Source organism: Oryza sativa, chromosome 3 (assembly GCF_034140825.1).
Source record: "Oryza sativa Japonica Group chromosome 3, ASM3414082v1".
Classification (NCBI taxonomy): Eukaryota; Viridiplantae; Streptophyta; class Magnoliopsida; order Poales; family Poaceae; genus Oryza; species Oryza sativa.
The window spans coordinates 27,518,477-27,524,130 of record NC_089037.1 but is presented as its reverse complement, the minus strand read 5'-3'; the positions used below and the strand labels follow the sequence as shown (position 1 = coordinate 27,524,130).

The window sequence follows — 5,654 nt, the reverse complement described above, 5'->3', positions numbered from 1 at the left end:
GAGGCGATGCGTGGGCGCGGAGGCGAGGCGACGGGTGGCCATTGCCATGGGTGATGATGGGTGGTGGCTCTGACATGTGGGCCAAGTGGTGATTCCACTGGGTGTGTAGGGCCCACGCTGCAGTGGCTGTGGAGGTTGAGTTGGGTTGGGTTTGCGATTATCCCGGGGTTTCGGGGGTTGAAATTGCTGGAAGCACCTGCTTTGCTTGTGCAACCGTGGGCTGTCGGCATGTGCCGGTGTCTTCCGTGGGACCGGTCTATATGGACTATGGACGCCAACTTCGGGACCCTACTGCTCATTTGTCTCGCAAATCTCATCAATGGCTCCTCATGCAACTTCTTGTCCCTTTGGCTATTTTTTTAAAGCTATTTAAAAAGGAGTGCGAGTCATCTTATATCTAGCCTCTTCTCGTTTAGAATCTCATTTAAAAAAATATGTAAGGGCTTTTTTATGAAAATATATGGTAAAAACTACATATGTGGTGGACACTTAGAAACTACCGTTGAATCGAATAATAGACGTCCGAAATTTGTCCACGTCATCATCCGTGAGTAAAACTTTTACTCGTGATGACGTGGATGAATCTCGGACGTCTATTTTTCAATCCAACGGTAGTTTCCAAGTTTTCACCACATGCTTTCCCGTGTTTTAGGATGTTGATCCTATAGAATATAATTGTACGAAGCCCTTTGAAACGAATGATAATTTCATATCCATTCTCTTAAAATTTTATATGGAATTAATAATTCTAGAGCAATTTTGGAGGAAAATAAACATGGTTTTAAATCTCCGACTACAACTATTTGAGAATGGTTTTAGCTATTTTCTCTCATATATAATTTATCCGCTATGATTCTTTTTAGCCCACTGTAGTTGTTGCTATAGTTGTTTGAGAATATCATCAACCGCTAAATGTCTTAGCCGGCTATTTAAAACCATTGAAAATAAGCATAAGAATATACCTCATGCTTTTCTCTTCCCATGTCTTGAATTTTTTATATGTACTAATAAAACAATAGTTTTAAAACTTTCATGTGTTTCGAAATATAGTAGGAATGCAGATAATACAAAGATTTTTTTATCTGGTTTATTTTAACATTAGCTTTTAAACCGTTAATAATATAACTATGGTTTTCTTGCTTAGTTCATTTTCCCACGTATTGTCATCTACTAGATCAAATCAAACAATCAATCATAGCGTCAACCTTTTTTATGCACTCCATTTTTTTTCTCGGCGTGCATCCCCCTCTCACAAATAAATTACTCCTCTATTTTTAATAATTGGTACTCCCTCCGTTCTAAAATAAGAGTAATTTTACATTGTATATATTCAACATTTAACTATTATTTTATTTGATATTCTTTTATGATTACTATTTTTATTGTTATTTGATGATAAAACAGGAATAATATTTTACGTGTGACTGATTTTTTAAATTTTTCATAAAGTTTTTAAATAAGACAAACGGTTAAATGTTAAATACGGATAGCATGGCTATACTTATTTTATTTATTTTATTTTAAGACGGAGATAGTATAAGAGTAGACGGCCAGGTCCGGTACGGATCTACCCGCTTGATTGCTCGCATGGCCTTTAGCCAATGCTACTAGCTTGTGCCAAATATTTTTTTCACAAGGAAATCGGGGACGGGAGCACGTGTGTAGATTACTAGGGGTGGCGCGCGCCGTTGCCGCGCTGCCGGCAACAAGACAGGTAAAAAAACAGAGGTTACATGAAAGTTAGATATGTATAGAAAACAAGCATGCGAGAAATAAATTAAACAAAGGCAGGTAGTCATACATACATAAAATAAAAAAGAACACATTTTATTACAAATAAACCCTACGACCTCAGCAATAAATACTATATTTTGTGGTATAAATTTGGTTCTAGTCTGGATATAATAGTCATGGATTTGACTAAACATCTTGCAGAATATCACCAAAAAGATTATATTGACCAATGGAACAGAACTTGTCGCTTGCAGTTTTCAGTAAAGAAAATCTACAATTCTGAGCAGAAAACCCAAGGAAATTTAACACTTGAACCACATCAATGAAAAACTGATATAGAAACTTTGAAACCCACCTATGCAAGACCACCACGCCACCTTTTTTATAACTCTGCATGATCAAACTGTGGACAAATGCAATGCAGTATATTATAAACTGTCACATACAAGATAAATATGGTGCTGCATGGAATTAATCAATTACCATTAGGCTGGCCAGTAGCATCTAGCAAACAGAGGAACACATCTCTCTTATTTTCAGAGGAGTGTTGTTATTGCTATCAGTTAGTAAAACTCTGTCTAACAGCCCATATTTAGAGGGAAAAAAAGAAAGTGAAAAAGTCTTCTAGCTCTAGCCTTTCCTCTCTGACCAACTATTGTACATAGTGCATAAAAGGAGAAATCCAATAAAATATAATACATGTGCAACCCAACATCAGGATGGCCTCAATTCATTCATTGTGCCTTGTTTATATCATCTAACTCATCATATCCCTCAATTATTAACATCCATCATTGCAAAAAATACACCCATGTAAAAAAATTTACTGCACTCCTAGCACTGCAATCAACATACATGTGTACTGCATTTTGTTCTATAAATGGTGCTTCTTGTTGTAGAAATTGTTGTAGCATGTCCACTTTGTCAGTTGTGTGCTTCAAAATCTTTGGTGTTGGCATTTTCAGAAAATAAACATGAAGCACCATGGCCATGTGTAGATATAAGCAAAATAAGGGCAACAAATGATTAAAGATAGTTGTGGTTTGTAGAGTATAAAGGATTTAAGGTGGGGATTTCTACCAGATCATTTGAAGTGTGCATCTCGATTTCCTGAGTTTGTTGCCTGGTTAAAACAACAACAATTAGGCATGACATTCATGACTTGTTCCACTTTGTTTATTATATACTTTAAGCCCACCTGTAAGATCTGCAACAAATGAAAGCAGTCACTATACAACAATAATTAAATTCTGTAGAACAGAGATAACATATCTCAGAAAAATATAGTATTGTAGTGCCAGCTAATTAAGATGAGTTAATTAGGATGTTGATGGTACTAATAACAACGTACATGGTGATGTCTAAGTTGATTCTCTAATGTTTTCATGACCAAAGGCTGGCAGTGTTGTATTGGCACCGAAAGTTCTTGCTCTTAGTTTTGTACCATTCTTAGGCATTCCAATATCTTGCCAGTTATTTATCTGCACAAAAGGGGAAAGCATACAAGAAAATGCAGATAGAGAACATCAAAACGTGCACTTATGCTCAAGAAAATTATCACAGAACCTCATCTACTCACAGAATTAGTTTCACATTTAGGCTGTGTTTAGATCCAAAGTTTGGATCCAAACTGCAGTCCTTTTCCATCACATCAACCTGTCATACACACACAACTTTTCAGTCACATCATCTCCAATTTCAACCAAAATCCAAACTTTGCGCTGAACTAAACACAGCCTCAGGCTATAAAAGCTCGCTCTATGTTTTGTTTTTCCTATTGAGGTAGTAAAATGATTATTACAAATGAACTTTCCATCGTTGTAAGAAGATCCTGTGGCAATTTCTATTTATCCCTTGGTTGTTAGGCCAATTGAGCAAAAGAAGGCATAGGATAAAAGGTTTTGCAACATGAAAAAGGGATCAGTATAGCTGATCAACAATTGTTTGGGGCTGAACAGCCCTACCTACCTTCCCAAAGACATCGTCTTCTAATTATAGCCTCTGGCTAACCATAAGAATCTACAAAGGACATAATACTTTTTATGCATAAACATTCATGTTGAGTGTTCAACTGTTCACTAACCACCAAATCAAGATTCAGTTTCCTTTTAAATAAACAGATTATATCTAAACAGATTATATCTGTGTGCACCAAGGTAATCAAGAGGTCTAATGGCAAACAAAACCAGCAGTATCTACTGTTAGCCAATCTAAACTGCAGGAAAACACATTGGCGCATTGCCAAATACTTTTTGTGCGTAAACACATTCATGTCGAGTGTTCATCTGTAAAGTAGTCACCGAATCGAAATTTAGTTTTCTTTCAAATAAACAGATGATATCATGTGCACCAAGGTAATCAAGATGACTGATGGCAAACAAAACCAGCATCATCTACTGGTATACAATTGCCGCTAAGCTGTGGAGCTTCATTCGTGGCTCGTGTGAGAGGCAAAGCAACTATAGATGGTCGACCACCTAAAAGAATGAAGCAAACAAACGTATGAATCTCGGTAACTAAAGATTCACAAAGACCAAATCTAAAGAATGCAGTACATCAGTAACAGAGGTTGAAACAAAACAGAAAGCCAACCTCTTATGCTTTTTATCCTGAAATGATATGCTCAAGGAAATCTGAGTTATTTGCTAAGAACCTGCACAAATTCAGAAATACATGATAGTGAGAACCTGCAAGGCTGCAACACACATACAAAGGGAGAAAGAGAAAGCATGACAAAAAAGGAAAGGAGTGGTGGTAAGAGGCAAGCAGGCAGCCATCTGAAACATTGTCTGTGCCGCTGCCCACTGGTCACCGTCACATATGAGAACGACTTCATAACGGCGGCAACGACAGCAAGGGACTCAGATACACATGAATCCTGTATGGCTTTGGCAGTGGAGAGGCACATGGAGACGACCTTTTTTGGCCGCATACAATGCTACTCTTGCTTGATGCCGTCGCCGCCGGTCGGAGCGGCTTCAAGCTTCCGTGCAGCACCGTATTACTCATCTCGCCAAATCTAGCACGGTGTTGGAATACTCAGAGTAGCGTGCAACCAGACAGAGAGAACCGTCGCTGGATCGACGAACTCATCATTGACCGCCCAACACGCCAAATCGAGCTGTGCGGCACCGGATAGAGCACCTGGTCATGGAGCTCCAGCGCAACCGCCGAATCAAGGTACTCGTCGTTCGCTGACTGAGCGTCTCACCATTGAGCTCAAGCCAGCAACACCGATGACACGAAATGTCTGAGATTGGTGCCACATCGCCGCCGCCAAGATCAACAGATCCAGTGGCTCTGGATCTATCGCCGTCTCTAGATCAAAGAGAGAGAGAGAGAGGGAGGGGGAGGGGGGGAGGAAGGAGAGCAACAAGAAAGATGAGGGTGGGGAGCAGAGATTTCCCCATGGAGCTTACCGCGACACTGCCGATGAGCCTCATGTGCTAGCCCTGCCCTTGCCTCCGGGTGACCGGATCCGCCGGCAAGGAGGTCGTGGCTACCCGAATCCGGCGAGCACGGTCTACCCTCCGCCGGAACTGGCCTCGCGGTGGCAAGGGGGAGGTGCGGCGATTTGGCTGGGTGCAAGAAGAGTGGTCGGAGGCGGAGGCGGATGCGGCGGTGTGGTCTAGGGAGAGCGAGCGAGAAGAGAGAGGTGACGGAACGGCGGCGGCTAGGGTTTCGTGGGGTGAGGGACCGGGATAGGGATGCAAGTTGTTGCAGAAAACCCCCTTAGTTTCTATGTTTTCGAGCGCAGTCCTATTTTCTGTTTTTTGCTTCTTTGATTAGAATATTTCTTTTTTAGAGGTCCTATACGTAATAACGTAGAACGTAGAAACTGTATACCAGAGATCTAAAACCAAATTATCAATTAGTTTAAGGGCTTTTTTGCAAAATGATCAGCGTCAGGCAGGCATGGA

At 40.4% G+C, this 5,654-nt stretch overlaps 1 long non-coding RNA gene across 1 annotated transcript; it reads right to left on the bottom strand.

Annotated features, from left to right (window-relative positions):
• Positions 1 to 2,239: 2,239 nt before the first annotated feature.
• Positions 2,240 to 5,450, bottom strand: LOC107280353 (uncharacterized). Its single transcript, XR_010739878.1, has 6 exons — positions 5,154 to 5,450; positions 4,327 to 4,387; positions 3,314 to 4,211; positions 3,086 to 3,215; positions 2,815 to 2,941; positions 2,240 to 2,678 (listed from the first exon to the last, which is right to left on the bottom strand). It is a non-coding gene; the product is annotated as an uncharacterized lncRNA (long non-coding RNA).
• Positions 5,451 to 5,654: the final 204 nt, after the last annotated feature.